Here is a 14095-nt window from a genome sequence, read left to right on the forward strand (position 1 = left end):
TTCGAGGGAGCATTTGTTTGAACCTGCAGAGAAGACAAGGGAAGCAAATGGGCTGAGTTGACAATAAGGACCGTAATAAAACATAAAAAGCCGACAAACAGGGTAAACGTGGGAAAATGCAGGTGGATATGCCAGGAGAGTCATTGACAAATAAATAAGATCAGGAGTATAAATAGGGAATAACATGATATGGTGATGACTACCAGAGAAGAACATGATTGGATAAACATGGGGAGGCAATTTCAGAGTCAGGGGCACAGTGGGATGGTTGGGGGGGGGGGGGAGAGTGGAGGTGAGCAGTTACCATGCATTTGGTGAGGGTAACAAAGTTGGGTGACAAACAGAGGAGTAAGTGCAGCTTGGTTGGGCTTGTTCGGGACAAATCTCTGAAACAGCAGGGGTGGTGAGACCAGAAATGAAGGTGATAAAAAAAACTGCTTGGATATACCCACCAGTCTGTGGTGAGAGGAGAACAGGCCTTACACTTCAGTCTCCTGTTGCGTCACAACCATTTAGCCTCAAGGCGTTGGATTTCTCCATTTACAGGGGAGCAAGTTGAGATCTGACAGCACCAGGCCACAGAAGGCATGCATACTCCAAAGCAAATCAGATTGTGTCAAATTCTCAAGATGCATCCTATGAGACTGCTCTGATTTTTGCTTGAGGTTCAGTGTCCATCCATAACTAAGTTAGCAGAAGGAGCATATCTGAGGTGGTGGGGCCAGGATGGAACTCAAGTGGGTGATCTGTTGTACTGTTGGAGAATAGGCAGGCCTTCAGACCTACTGGATACTGCACAATGGGGCTGATATGACTGAAGGATCACACTGCACTGCAATTAATCACAGAATCAGCACTTGTCTGAAAGGACAATGTTCACTAGGCAGGTTAAAGCTCAAAGCGGCAAAACAGGGCGGAGAGCAATGAAAAAAAAACGAATGAAACAAGGGAAGCAAAAGGAGCAGAGGTCAAATACAGAGGATGCCATAAAAGCCTACTCTAACCAGGCAACCATGTTGTCTTCCACAAGAAGTGGAGCACGTGCACAGTGTTATATTTATCTATGTTGGTTACTCGCACACCAGGAAATGTATGCAAAGTGTGCAAGTACTACTTTTGTACAAATTGTGATAATCTATTCCATAACTCCAATGGAACTTGGTAGAGTGCATACCTATGCCAAGCTGAACAGTTAACATTATATATCCCATTGATAAGCCGTATCCGGATATTCACAAAAATTGAATCGATTCATCCTTTTCACACATCCAACCTGTCCAGCAAGTTTCATCCGAATCCGTCCATAACTTTGAGATCTTCTCCTTTCTTTATAAGGGGTGAGGTCCAATGGGAGTCCCATTGGAGCATATCTGAGGTGGAGGGGCCAGGACCATGCTTTGGTTCCCATTATGGGACCAAACTTTGGCTCCTATTATCGGACCAAGCTTTGGCCCTGCTTTGACTATGATACTCCTCCACTTCCCCTTGTCCTCAGGCAACTCTTTCCACTCTTCAACCACCCCCACCATATTGATCTTCCCTTCTCAACCGCAGTCTACCTCTTTTCCTCCTACCTTGGTCCCTCAACCCAACCTGCCCACCGCTCTCTTTGCCATTCTCTCTTCCTCCATGCACACCAAGTGTCCAGCCCACTTCAGCCGATTTTTACCAAACGTGAAATATCGTTTTTGGCACTCTCTCAGTGATGAGGAAATCACTTAAAGAAACTACAACAGCACTTGGTAGATCGCATACCTCTGCCAGGCTAAACAGTTTACGTTTTGTATCCCACCGATAGGCTGGATCTGGATCCAGACCTCAACCAAATCGAATCAGCTTGTTCTTGTCAACTACCCAACTTATCCACCTAGTTTTGTCCGAATCCGTGCACAACTGTTTGCGATACCATGCAATATATCATAAGCAAAAAAAAATTCTCGCATCCGGATCTTCACCAAAGTCGAATCGATTGTGCCTCGTCACACACCCAACCTGCTCACCAAGTTTTTCCCGTTTCCATCCATAACTTTTTGAGATATCCTGCTCACAGACAGACAGACAGACAAACAGGGGTGAAAACACAACCTCCAACTACCTTTGGTGGTGGAGGTAAATTATAAGAGATGTGTGTGTGTGTGTGTGTGTGTGTGTGTGTGTGTGTGTGTGTGTGTGTGTGTGTGTGTGTGTGTGTGTGTGTGTGTGTGTGTGTGTGTGTGTGTGTGTGTGTGTGTGTGTGTGACCATTTTTCTCAGAGATAGCAGAACGGATCTTCGTAAAACTTTCAGAGGTTCATCAGTGAGTGCTGGGGAGTGTTTTAGCCCTCCGCCCACCCCCCCCCCCCAAAAACTCAAATTTTGGTTTCTTAAAAATGCCAACAGGAAAAGCTGGGTCAGGTTTCTAACCCAGGATAGATAGTTTAGAGGTGTGTTTGTATATACCTCTTCGCTATCCTGTTAGACTGTATGCGAATATAGAGAACACCAACTAATAAAAACTGTTTTTTTTTTTTTAGCTGTTGTTTTTGTCGTTTATTTCGAGTACAAAGTGGACGAGAACAGGCTTTGCATTTTGAAATGCTTTCCAGTTTTGACAGTGTCTAACACCTCCTCACACAAAACTGTCAAAAGAACTCACCTGACATGTTTTGTTTTCTCTGCATTTCGTGACAAACAGCCTATTTCTCTTTTGGAAAAGAGGAATAATTTTAAGAGGGTTTGTAAGTGATTACTTCCAGTGGTCTAATTAATTGCTGGCAATGAGTTCGGTCCATTCTCAGAGGGATTGTGTTGATTGTTATAATTTACAAGGCATTGCCTTTCGGGTTAGTATACGGATGCATTTTAATTTCTTCAGTGCTGAGCATTGCAGGCTTGTGCACCGAACCAGATGATGCAATGAGTGGAGTGGATTATAGTTTTTTGAGCTGATACAGGTATGGCAAAAAGCAATGAAAATTATAGTTTGTTTTTGTACAGATTCAGGTGAGACCGAGTGGTGAAGATTATATTACAGGTTTCTGTGCAGAAGCAGGTAAGATTGCAAGGGGTAAGGATAGTTTTTTTTTTTTGGACATATCCATGCCAGGTGAGGCAGCAGGTGCTGAGTATTACTGATTTCTGTATAGAGCCAGGTGAGCTAACGAGTAGTGAAGATCACAGGTTTCCGTACACAAATCCAGGTGAGGCAGCGACAGGTGCAAAATACAGGTTTAATTCTCGAATTCGTCACAGTTCTGAAGATCAATCGCGGGGTCATTGTTTGTTTTCGAGGAGACACCCTGAAGGTCCATGATCTGATCAGCAAGTCTTGGTGAAAGTGTTCAGTCAAATGTGGTTTAATTTCGCTCAAAGTCCAATAAATCAAGTTTTAAACACAAAACACAGAAAGCTTAATTATTATAAATTTGTTTTTCAATTTAATTATTTATCAACCTTCCTATTTTTATTGTCCAGCTTTATTCATTTAAATTAACAGTGACTTTTCTTTTTATATATAACGGTGGGTTAAGCACTTCAAATCATTACCTCTGCCATCAAAAGTGCACAGAGGTTATTTTAATCATTGATTAAAATATCTCAAAAAGTTATGGACGGATTTGGTCGAAACTTAGTGGACAGGTTGGGTGTGTGACAAGGATGAATTGATTAGATTTTAGTGAAGATCCGATCCGGATGCAGATATGAGAATTTCTGATTGAATTTTGACCATTCGATATACAGTAAGACCCCAAAATTCACGGGGGATACCTTCTTGGAAAATGCCACGAATGTTGGGGCATTGTTTCAATGGGGAAAAGGGGGATAGGTTCCACGAGATTCATGAATCAAAAGGGAAAATTTTAAGATTTCATGAACACCAATGCATATCATTACAGTTTCATTAAAAATGCTTACAAATAAGAAGATAAGAGCAACAGCAGATACTGTTTCCAATTTTTATTTAAATCTAGCAGGGGTACCCGGCATTGCCCGGTGGGTACCCGATGTTGCCCGGTACTGTTCGACTCATGTTTGCATTTTGAAGAAATCAATTTTTTTTTTGTGCATGCCTCAAACACTTTCCTGCACCTACTAAGGAATGGGGTCGGGGATCATTTAATGTTACCTTTCACATAGCTACAAAAGCTTTGGCACGATAGAATGATAAAAAAAATCCCCAAAAAACCAAACGTTTTTTCAAGATTTTCAAAACATTTCTTTGCCTAATCCACTCCCTTGCACTCATTGATGAAACTCTGAGAGTTTGACGAAGATCCATTCAGCCATCTCTGCGAAAAATGGCAAAATACACAAACACACCTCTCTTATAGTATCGATGACATAACTTTTGATGTGATGATGATATTGAGTTGAATCCAGTGAACTACTCTGAAGAGAACGCAGGTGAGGGTGCTGATGAGTTATGCACTGAAGGGGATGCAGGTGAGGGCACGAAAGGTGTTGAGGTGAAGGGGCCAGGGTGAGAAAAATGGGCGATTGAGAGTTGTTTTGTTGAGTACTGCAGGTTTCTATGCAGCGCTCTGTACGGAAGCAAAATATCATCCAACCCCCTCTTGAACCGGAGGTACCGCTCCATCACTGGATCAGCATCTTGCTACCTGTCACCTACTGCCCTCATATCCTGCAGCATCTCACCCAAGTATGTGACGGTCGTCACCACCTCTTCATTGCCCTATCCCCTCCTAGGGAACCTTGATGATGGCCTCCAACTCCTCAGTCAGCTCCTTGCAATGAGCTCCTCCGAATTGTCAGGCTCCATATCATCGAAACCTTTCCCTCCTATCTCCTGTGCCAACTCGGAAATTTTCCACCGCTCTTCCGTGGTGTCGGGAAAACCTCTGAAGTCATTGACTACCTGTGGCCATAGATTTTGATTGACTACATAGCAAGCATTGATGGTGGAGGCTTCTCCAGAGGATCTTTGATGGCAAGGTTGCAGTGCACTTTGTTGAAGTCCTTCCAACATTTCCCAACTAAGTTTGAGGTTGGACTCCATAACATCCAAGATGTGATGGAAGGTGTGGTGGGTTTACTACATTTCAAACATTGAAATTACTCCTTGGTCGAGTGCTTGGATCGTGGAAGTGGTGTTGGGTAGCAGGAATATAACCTCAACATTGAGATGGGCCACCTTCAGCACCTCCGGGTGGCCAGGAACATTGTCCCGCAGCAGGAGGACCTTGAAGGAGAGCTTCCTTTTTGAGGTATCTCTCCACTTGAGGGACGAAACAGTTGTGGAACCAATCCATAAATGTTACCCACTCCTTCCTGTTGGCCGTCCAAAATACGGGCAGAGTTTGCTTGTTTTTGCCCTTGAGAGCACGCGCATTTAGGGAATGATACAGCACAATCGGCTTCATCATCAAGTCTCCTTTGACGTTGGCAAAGAGGAGAAGAAATACCTGGTCCTTAGCAACCTTGAACCCCGCTGCTGTCCTCTCTCGCTTCGAGATTAAAGTTATCGTGGGCATTTTCTTCCAGAACAGGCTGGTTTTGTCTGCACTGAAGACCTTCTCTGGTACAAACCCCTTCTCCTCGATGAGCTGCACCTCCTCGATGAGCTGCACAAGTTGAGCAGGGAAAATTTTAGCTGCCTCATGGTCCGCTCAGGGACGCTCGCATGTGAGCTTTATATTGTGGAGACCATACCACTTCTGCTAGCTTGGAAGGGACTGGCGCCACTCGTACCCACATCACTTGTGTTTTTAGCACCACCCGAATGATCGTACATGCGCTTTCCATTTTCACGAATCAGAGATCCGTTTAAAGGCACGTTTTATGGGCATTGACCTCTACCCACACATTTAATGCCTTCTACATTACTTCAATGTTAACGTCCCTGACCTGGGTAACCACTTTTGTGTTGGGTACTGCGCTAGCAATGACAATTTTTTTTATGTTGCACACAGTCGACTCGTTCACGCCGTAGTAACTGCCATCAGAGGTTGCATTCTCACCTCTTGATCGTCGGTCAAGCAGCTACACTTTCCGGCTCAAGCTTGTGACGTTTTCTGCCTCTTGGGAGCAGACATTTCCTGCTCTACTCGTACGCTTGGGACCCATGATCGAACAATGTGCGCAAAAAGTCTACGAGCATGAGGAATCCCAGCAAGTCAAGGCAACGAGATGAGAAGAAAAAAAATTGAGACATGGGACAAACTGAACATAAAGTCATGCAGGAATTGTGGGTCGATGGAGGAGGGGTGGGGAGTGTGACCATTGGCGGTAGGGGATGGCAGTGGGGGATGGTTTATGCACACGTACAGCTGCTTTATGCACGGATGGTGGGGGATGGTTTAAAACTGTTTTGTGCACAGCTTGTGGGAGATGGTTTATGCCTGGCTGGAGGAGGTTCATGCACGGTTGGTAGGAGATGGTTGTAGAACTATGTTATGTGCCTGGCTGGTGGGTGATTGTTTATGCGTAACCAGAGGTGGTTTATGCGCGGCTGGTGGAAGATGGTTATAGAGCTGTTATGGACATGGCTGACGGGACACTTTATGCATGGCTGGACGTGGTTTATGTGCAGCTCGTAGTGTAGTAGATAGTAGAAAAATCGTGCAAATTATGATACAAGCATCACATTTGGCATTTCTGTTCTGCAGGGCTTTCTGATCAAATCTGTCCGATTGGCCATTTGAAAATCCAACATGGCGGCCATTTTCAAGATGGCCGCCAAGTTGGCCTCCCGAAGTTGACTTTTTGCTTAGAAGTATTTGTAGCTGTCCGATTTGCATGATCTAAGTGTGGATTCCTTTGTTCTCAAGCCTGCTGGAGTGGATTTTCCTGTTTTTAAAGCCCCCTGACACACACTTTTCTGATTTTGCACATTTGTTTATGATTTACATACGTTTGCATGACTTAAGATGTATGTAGTAGTAGCTACCTATGCATGGGGTGTAGTGTTAGAGGTAGTACCTTTGTTTCAGCAGTCAGCCACATCCCTTGGTTGGACTACTGCCACTGGTCCTCATCACTGGCCCAACTCTCATCTATGGCTCCAAGAAGTTGCTAGTGCACGGCATCGGCCACACCCTGGTAAACCGCATTGGCTCGCGGACTAAACTAGATGAGGGTAGCACACAGAAGGTCTCTGCATGTGATGGAGTACATCTAGCTCCAAATTTTCGAAGTGCACGAAGTTGATGAAACAGATGTGCTGATTGAATCCAGGCCACTTACCAGTCCTTTAATCAACATTTCCAGTTCATCGCTAAGTAAGAATTTCTTGAAGGAGTGATTGTCGGGCACTACCAAGGCACATTGGTGACATCACTGCTGTGAAACTCAGCATGGGGTTCAGTGTAAGCTAAGTAGGAATTGTATGTTAGCATCATACTGCAACAACTTACTAGTGTCCCAAATGTTACCTAATCAACCCCGGATCAGTTAGGCAGCCGCACCTGAATCGACAGGACGTGCCAGCGCGGGAGAACCGAGCCAAGGATAACGGGGTTTTAGTTATCTGGAAGGTGTACAGATCGCACGGGACTTATGACACTGGATGAACGATCGGACTAGGTGTAGGGCAGATGCATAAACCTAGTTGTATCCCACACAGGAAAGTGTCCATTATACATGTACAGGGTGGTAAAATGATAAACCCTCGACCCTGAACGTCATACTGGCCATGGACGCGAGTTCTACAGGTAAATCATGGAACACTGTCTGGACCAAGTGTTGCCTATGTTAGGAGGTGAAGAAAGAAGATCTAAAGTCCCCCCAGGCCAATCCTGCCAAAAGAGGAGATGATGGGTATATGAACTTGGCAAGGAATATTCTTCTGTTTCACTCACTCAATGTCCTACCTCCACGCACTTCAAAGATATTTGATGACTATGCTAAAGAAGACATCATCCCAAAGGTGGAATCCTATGGTGCCAGGTAGGAGAGGGTGGACGTAGTGTTTGATGTGTACAAGAAGTCAAGTCTGAAGTCCGAAGCAAGGTCGAAAAGGGGGCAAGGAATCAGAAGAAGAGTGACAGGAGCCAGTATGACCCCAAGTAACTGGAGAAGCTTTCTTCGAGATGACAGCAACAAGACTGAGCTGTTTTACTTCCTTGCGGAAAAGATGTGTGAAGCACAGACGACAAGCACAGTCATTGTCACAAAAGGAGAAGATACCATTAGCAACACAAGGAAGTCACTGGATGCTGTGTCTCCATGTTGTCATGAAGAAGCTGACACTCTAATATTTGTACACGCTAGGGATGCAACGACGGATGGTAGCAAGTCCATTATCATTAAGGCTAATGACACGAACGTACTAGTCATAGCAATATCTGTACTGCCATCCTCACAGGAACTGTCTTGAGAAGATGTGGATTGCCTTTGGCCAAGGAGCCAAGGCATGATGGATTCCAGTCCATGAGGTAGTTTCTGCAATAGGGCCTGAGAAAGCTAGAGGGATCCCATACTTCCATGCATTCACTGGATGTGACGTCGTGTCTGCCTTCCGCGGTAAAGGGAAGAAAACTGCATGGCAGACTTGGAACGTCTTTGATGATGTTTCTGAAACATTCACCAATCTCAGCCAGCATACAACATTGATTCGTGATCTAGACCTGCAGAGGCTGGAGAGATTCGTTGTCCTCATGTGTGATAGATCAAGCGCAGCCACTGGTGTGGACGGAGCAGGACTGGATCTCTTAGCCCACAAGCAGAGGCCGTACAACTCAATTCCACCAACACAGGCAGCCCTCAGAGAACATGCAAAGCGTGCGGCCTATCAGGCTGGGATCATCTAGGGCCAGGCAACCATCTCCAGTCCAGACACGAGCAGTCCTACTGAATGGGGATGGGCTCAGAAAGGAGAGACGTGGCAGATATGTTGGACAACACTACCCCCTATTGCAGCCACCTGTCAGGAACTGACCAAGTGTTCCTGTAAGAAAGGTTGCAACCGGAGATGCAAGTGCTTTCAGTCAGGGCTCCCCTACACAGCACTCTGCAGCTGCATATGTGGACAGTAGCAGCTGGAGGAACATTTGCATGGTATGCATAACTTTGAACATTTACTCACTATAGCCCGGTTGGAGAAAGGCCTTAGCTTCATATGACAATCATTAAAGTGGTGTAAAATCAGAAAACGTGTGTGTCAGGGGGCTTTAAAAACAGGAAAATCCACTCCAGCAGGCTTGAAAACATAGGCATCCACACCTAGATCATGCAAATCGGACAACTACAAATAATTCTAAGCAAAAAGTCAACTTCAGGAGGCTACCTTGGTGGCCATCTTGAAAAATGGCCGCCATCTTGGATTTTCAAATGGCCAATCAGGCAGATTTGATTAGAATCCCCTGGAGAACAAATGTGCCAAATTTGATGCTTGTATCATCATTTGCACAATTCCTCTCAAAAATTGCTGTTATCTGCCCCCACATACGGGGAGCACGAACAAGTTAGGCCTTAGGGGGACGGAGTTGTTAGAGTGTGTTGAAAAAAAAGAGAATAAAGAAACATAATGAGTGAACGTGGGTCAGCGGGCCCGAGTCTGAGTGGAGTGAATATGGAATGCATGGTGCGAACGAATGTTTGGGGGGCGGGGGGGAGGAGTGAATCCCACCCAAGGGAACCCGGGGTTAGTGTATCGTGAGTTAGCGGGTTAGCTAAATTAACCAAATGGATGTCGTTCTGTTGTTGATGTCGAACAAAGGCACAAAACCTTTTGAAGGGTGCAGGGGTCTATTGACCGACTGGGAGCGTGGCTGTTGAAATATGCGTACTGAGTAGAGGGCACCCCGGGCACCGAAGTAGTCGGCCAGAGTAGGCCATGGGTCCAAGGGACCGAGTTAGTGTAATGGGCACGGGTAGCCCACGGAAACAGGACCCGGAGCACCAAAATTCCACGTGGGCATCGATAGGGAAGATGCCAGGAAGGGCATCCCCCATGTTCATACGGAGTAGGTAGGCTCGGAAACATCCTCAGCGACCCAGGGGTACCGAAGATCGAGTTCGGCAGATAGGAATACCTGCCAGTGGAACCACGCTGCCCAGCCACTAAATTCTGCAAGAGCACGAGTGAAAATTTGCGGCCCAGACCCAAATTAATAATGAACACCAACACAGGCGACGGGAATCGTGGTTTCTAGAACCGATAACTTAAAGAGACAGGCGTGTTGAAAAGCCCCAGGGATAGAATAACATTAATAAATGCCAGGATAGGAAAAGTGTACCCCTTCGCTGTTCATGGGCCGCTGAACTCATCTTGGGAATTGCTGAAATCTGAGGGAGTTATTCTGAGGCTGCATTGGGCCTCGAGACAGATTCACTCGTCTCTTCCGCAATCCCCTCAAAAAGGATCTTAGGGATTGGGGATAGACGGTCAGGACAGTTGAGCCGTACAAAGACGTTAAGGGTGCTTGGGACACATGTAATTATATAAAAAGAAAAAAAAAGTCTTAATTTTGTTGTTCTTTTTTTGTTGTTGTTGCAAGCTAATGGGGGTGGGTATGGACAAGGACAGGCATAGGCGATAGGTTGGGGGGAGACCGTCAGGTAGGTCCGATCCCGTTTTCAGATTGGCCGCCGCCACTGCACTCCCTCCACAACCTCACGAGACCAGACCGAGGCCGGCCAGCTTCGTGCGCCAACCTCCTGTTGCACTGCATCTTGCCTGGTCTGCGTTTGCCATGACATGCTTTGCCTGCCTTTGCCTTGCCTCCATACCCGCCCATGCCTTTGTTTGCTTTTCCATGTCACAGCCTTCACCATGTGCTCCAGAATCATCTCTGAAAGTGTTTTGCAAGGACTGCCCTGCAGGCAGCTTGTTACTGGGGACTGCACGGAGCAGCCCAGATATCTTCTTGTTGTTGCATGAAGGCCAGTTCAAATGGACTGGGGACTGCACTGAGCAGCCCGGAGATATTGTTGCATAAAGGCCAGTTCAAATGGCCTGTGTGATGGCGTCTGGCCTGCCATGTTAGGATGAGTTGCCTCCAGCAGCTGAAAAAAAGGGAAAAGAAGAATTCAACGACAATCAAGTCTCTTGGAGGAGGAACGAGAGTTCTTTTCGAGGAGCAAGTTAGTTGGTGTGCGCTATACACTTTGCTGGCGTTCGTGGAGTTTTCCTGGGTCCCGTCCGTGACCCTGACCTCCACCCTGGGACTCCGACTGCCCTGCTCGGTTTCCTCCACGGGCACGAGCCCCACGCGTGTGACTGTGGGCTGAGCCACACGACCAATAGCAGGTGCCACACCACGAAGCACTCCCTCTCTTCAACATGCAGGTAGCCACGTGAACTGCGACCCCCAGCTCGTCTCTCTCTCTCTGGCTGTGGGGATCTTTCAATAAATCGTCTGAGTGTGTGGGCCTGTCTTGTAAGTAGAACTGTTAAGTGTTTTCCATCATTGTAAATTCTTGCTTGCATATCCACGATAAGTCTTGCCCTGTGTTTTTTTTATTTGTGAACAAAACAAATTTGTGTTATTTTGTGAATATAGCCTTTTCTTTATTAAGCTGGACCCTCCTCCGGCGCTTTTTCATTGTCCATTCATCAGAAGCTCTGATGTCCTCATAGCCGGAAGAAGAGCCATTACTTTAAACATCCAGCAGCAGAGTCTCTTGAACAGGGGTCTGTTCCCCCAACCCTGCCACCAGAGCAACCACCTGTTCAATCTTGTCTTGCACTCCCACCTCAGTGGGCCTGGCACCCGGAGTAACCACATTCAGGGGTCCTTGCTTCTCTCCTCCTTTCCCTCTTTCCTCTCCTTGTCCTCCTTTACTGCTCGAGAGGTGGGGAAGGGTGTGGGGTGGTGGAAGGATAACAAACCAGGCACAGCACACACAATACGCGTATTGGTCCCTGGGGCAACACCCCCACTCACAAACGCATGTATCCTACGAGCGTAGCTCTGTGGGCAGGAGAGGAAGATGCACCCTGGTGCACCACAGAGGTGGCATTGCACCAATGCAGTGCAGTACTCCTTCAAATGTCCCGACCAGCTACACTGCGAGCAAAACTGTTCTTTGTACCCAGAAACAAGGTGAGCCAGTTGACAGCACATGCGGCATACTTTTGGCTGCCCCATGTAAAATACCTGTCCACGGTACATCGCAATAACGATCCCATTAGGGTTGTGGGTGACCGTGCCATCCTCCTTGACCTGGAACTTGATGCGATACTGTCGATCACCAGTCCATATACCCAATCCATTTTGGATAAACCATGGTGGAGTTTTAACATCGACACGAGACAACCAAAGCATGACATCATAATCCGAAATGCTCTCATTGTAGAGGTGGACGTCTCAACCCTCTCATGATCAGAGGGCCTTGACCATCCAATCAGTCATAGACCCAGCTGACTGAGCTGTAGTTCACCGCATACAGAACTCGGCAAGCCTTACAGAGGACTGGAAGGACATAGACGCATGGGCCAAGGAGATGAGGGTGAAAAAAAATAAGAGTCTTACACCGCAGAATATACAAAAATGCCATCCGACGAAATACCTCACTTGTTGGGACGACTCCCTCCTTTGCAAATGAGAACCAGACGCAGTTATGGCATCTGTTTGCCATACCGGGGTCCTGTGAAGGGTGGGGACAACACTCAGAAAGAGGGGAGGGGGAAGCAAGGGAGGTGGAAGCAAGGGAAGCGTGAGGCTCCCTTCCTGCCCAGAGGGTGAGGACTGCCACATAGGAGGAAGGATGGGGAAAAGCAGGAAGGGAAACGAATGAAAATGCAGGACTAACACGACAAAATAATAAGGGAAACAAATGGACAAGATTGGGGGAAAGAAAAACGTGCAGAATAAACACAAGGCTAACAAGCTGCTCAAAGCAGAAACTCAGGGCCACTGACTGCCCGCAGCCATGCTAGCCATAATTATGGGTAACTAGGCCTGTGCAGCATTTTTACACATGACCCAAAGCATGCTGGGATGATATTTCCTTGATTAAAACATGGGCCACACCTGTGTGGAAGCCGTTGCTTGGTGTCGTTGCAAAAAAAGAAAACACTCCTGAGATTCTGAAGTCATGTGGCAAAAAGTTTTGTGGTCTGATGAAACCAAGATGGAACTTTTTGGCCAAAATGCAAAACGTTACATTTGGCACAAGCCCAACACAGCACATCACCCAAAGAACACCATCCCCACTGTGAAGCGTGGTGGTGGCAGCATCATGTTATGGGGATGTTTCTCATCAGCAGGGACTGGGGCACATGTCAGAACAGAAAGGAAAATGGATGGAGCAAAATACAGAATAATCCGAGGAAAACCAGATGCCCTCTGCAAGAAAATTGAAATTGGGACGGAGATTCGCCTTTCAGCATGACGACGCGAAGCACAAACCAAAGCTAGACTGGAGTGGCTGAGGAAGAAAAAGATAAATGTCCTTGAGTGGCCCAGAGCCCAGACCTAAATCCAAACGAAAATCTGTGGCATGACTTGAAGATTGCGAGCCATCAATGTGCTCCTCATGGCGTATATATATATATATATATATATATATATATATATATATATATATATATATATATATATATATATATATATAGCACTGGAAAAAATTAAGAGACCACTACAAAATTATCAGTTTTTCTGGTTTTACTATTTATAGGTATATGTTTGAGTAAAATGAACATTTTTGTTTTATTCTATAAACTACTGACAACATTTCTCCCAAATTCCGAATAAAAATATTGTCATTTAGAGCATTTATTTGCAGAAAACGACAACTGGTCAAAATAACAACAAAGATTCAGTGTTTTCAGACCTCAAATAATACAAACAAAACAAGTTCATATTCATTTTTAAACAACACAATACTAATGTTTTAACTTAGGAAGAGTTCAGAAATCAATATTTTGTGGAATAACCCTGATTTTCAATCACAGCTTTCATGCGTCTTGGCATGCTCTCCACCAGGCTTTCACATTGCTGTTGGGTGACTTTATGTCACTCCTGGCACAAAAATTCTGGTTCTGGTGTCTGGTGTCCACCGTCTAATTTTGCCATTAAACTGGAGGTCATGTGGCTTCCTGAACGGGGAGCATGTCCTCGGAAATGCACCAATCTTATCTTCATTGGATCTTAATTAGGGCGGCTGAGCGTTTACCACTCGTTCATGCCGACTTTGACAGGTTAATTAGTTTT

At 45.9% G+C, this 14095-nt stretch overlaps 1 protein-coding gene across 1 annotated transcript in view; it reads right to left on the reverse strand.

Moving 5' to 3' along the window:
• Positions 1 to 14095, reverse strand: part of LOC147028043 (tomoregulin-1-like) — a 181207-nt gene that overhangs the window by 162001 nt on the left and 5111 nt on the right. The gene's annotated exons all lie outside the window — the stretch shown is intronic.

Source organism: Eptatretus burgeri, chromosome 4 (genome assembly GCF_056783735.1).
Source record: "Eptatretus burgeri isolate ZD-2024b chromosome 4, Ebu_testis_v1, whole genome shotgun sequence".
NCBI lineage: Eukaryota > Metazoa > Chordata > Myxini > Myxiniformes > Myxinidae > Eptatretus > Eptatretus burgeri.